Source organism: Lycium ferocissimum, chromosome 11, assembly GCF_029784015.1.
Source record: "Lycium ferocissimum isolate CSIRO_LF1 chromosome 11, AGI_CSIRO_Lferr_CH_V1, whole genome shotgun sequence".
In the NCBI taxonomy this organism is placed as follows: domain Eukaryota; kingdom Viridiplantae; phylum Streptophyta; class Magnoliopsida; order Solanales; family Solanaceae; genus Lycium; species Lycium ferocissimum.
The window spans coordinates 35458553-35461543 of record NC_081352.1 but is presented as its reverse complement, the minus strand read 5'-3'; positions in this window follow the sequence as shown (position 1 = coordinate 35461543).

The window sequence follows — 2991 nt, the reverse complement described above, 5'->3', positions numbered from 1 at the left end:
TACTTGATGAATACCTAGGTGATTCTTGTTCAACACCCGAAGTGGAACGATCAATCTGTGTTGGTCTATTATGTGTCCAACAATGTCCAGAAGATCGTCCAAGCATGTCTTCTGCAGTTATGATGTTAAACAACGAAGGCGTATTGCCACAGGCTGAACGGCCAGGTTTTTACATAGAAAGAGATGCACCGGATGGTGAATTATATTCACGGAGTACACTTGGTGAGACCCCCATCACAATACTAGTTGCCCAATAAGAAAAAAATGGTTCACTTGTTTTCCAACAAGCTTGCAGTTGTAATAATCTTTTCTGTAATTCTTTGTAGGAATGTGGTAAAAAATATTTGGTGTATCAACAATGTCTAACATATGTAAATTTGAAAGCTTGCTGATTGGCTGTTACTACTTCTCAATCTAGTTTAATTTTGTTTCCTCATCATATTTAATAAGATATTTTCTCAGTCAAAATAGTAGCATTTTAATTATTACTTCTACCGTCAGAAATATAATTTATAATCTATAAATCAAAATTACTCCATGTCCAATCATATTCGGTCACTAGTAAAACTGTCAGCGGCTTACGCGTGATCTGATATTTTTATCGACATAGTCTACCTTTTTAATCTTGGAGATAAAAAATAAAACTTTTGATTTAGTGACTTTTTACTTTTATAATCTATTTAAAAATCACTCTCTTTGTCCTCGTCCTCTTCTTTCAAATTATCTATTTTCCCTAATGTACATGCCAATAAATTACTTAGCAAAACACTTTAATATTTCTTGAAGGGTCTTTTCTTAATGATCTTTGTTCTTATAATTTTGTACGTCTTTTTAGATTTGTTCTCCTTTTATATACTTTATTTTTTACATTCAACCACAAAATAGCCTTATAAATTTGAAAGCTCGAGAACACATCAAATTTTTTATCAACCTCTTTTGTCCAATAAATATAATTTTGAAACATCTGTTATGGATTTACAATCTAATCTTTATCTATATAATCTAATTTTAAGAATAAAATATAGATATTTAAATATTTAAGAAAACATAATATATATTGTACACCATACTACACATTTTTCATTTTATGAAACTATTGGCGAAACAACATCTTTAAAACACCATAAAAAAATTCTATATAGCAGATTTTGAGGAAGTTAAGTCCTTTTTGTGGTTCCGACTTTTTCTATTGTTTGCATATGTGTAAAACAATGACATACTTTTCATGTTATCATTTGTTTGGGGGGCATGTAAAGATAATTATACACACTCTCTCTCTCTCCCCCTATTGTGAGCAATGAAGAGATAACGAAAATCAATTTGAATTTAGAAAAATATCACCCCTAAAATTCAAAGTTACTAAATATGAATTAGCACTATAACTATTAAGTTTGGAAGGACTAAAAGAGTAACAACACGTATATAATTTATATACCCTTTTTTCGAGCTCTTGAGGAGTGAATACCTTTCTCTACGATATTGTCGTCACCTATCGAAACTGAAATCATTTTTAAAAAGCAAACACAATAAATAAAATAAAACATAATCTACAACAATGTGCATCACAAAAAAATACCTCGAAAGATTATTACCTTTGTTTTGTAATTCTCTTTGTCTTGTGAATTTACCCTCAAATCAACCTACATAAAAAGAAATTCTACAACAATGTGCATCACTTCTATCTTGTTTTGCAAAATTCATTTCTCGTGTGATTTACCCTCTCAGAACCTACAAATAAGAAGAGTACATACTTTTTGTATTTCCAAAACGAAATACGTGAAAAAACGATTGTATAGAAGAGTCGGATAAGAGTACGAAAAAGAAAATGGTGAGCAAAAAAAGCACTCACGTTGGGGAAAAAGGAAAAGAAAAAGAGGAAACTTTAAATGCGAGAGATTTTGGGATGAGGAGAGTGAAAATGATAAATGAGAAAGAAGAGAAAAAAATTATCATTACATATGTTTTTGTATTTATAGTAATAATAAAATTAGTATTGATAAATGAATACATCAATTGATTGTAATAAAAGTAGTATTACGTGCACTAATATTGAATGCATTAAGCGATCATTGTAACAAAATTAGTATTAAGTGCACTAATTTTCATAAAAATCATTTGGGAAGAATGTTCTTCTTTTCAACGGAATGACTCTTCATTGTCGTCCATTTCTGCCAATTCTTAATTGCCTTCATAACTTTTCATTTTCCTCTCTATTAAAACAATAATAACGAATAGAAGAGCAAGAGAGTAAGATAATTAAGAGGTATAATTAAGAGAATTAAGTGAGTAATGTTTTGATTTTTAATATAGAATATTAATTTTTAAATAAGGAAAAATTCAAAAAAGGAGAAAAAAGATAAATGCGATGGAGGGTTCAGAGAAGTCTGCGCGTAGGATTGTACATCTTTATTTTATATTATATATAGATTTAAAACGGGAAGCAAGGAGCAACAAGTTGCAGTTTACCCCTGCTCTTCAATGTGCACAGACTGTATATCCTTTTAGTTAAAGAAAAATATCGCATTAATTGAGAAATTAAGGATCAATAGAGATAGCATTTCGTCAATGATGGAAGCAAAATGATCTTACCTCGACGTAGCCGTTGATGGCCTTGGCCGTTTTGACACTCAAATGACTTATAATTGCATAGGTAACAAGAATGATAGACATGAACAAGAGGAACATGTACAACCTGTGAAATAGAACATGATTAATGAAATGTAATGCTTTATACAACTGATAGTTGCATAAGCCCGAAACATATAGAAGTTCAGACATATGCGATTGAAGACTATCATATAAATAAAAGGGGAAATTTCACTTATAAACAATTTATGGGTCAAAATTACATATTCATAGCCCATATTTTAAATTTCAAACCTACAGCCCAACATTTCATGGCCCAACTTGAATATTCAACTTTATAAAGCAATAATGTATGCATCATGTATGCTTGTATAAAAGTGTATAATAATGTATAAGACTAGTATA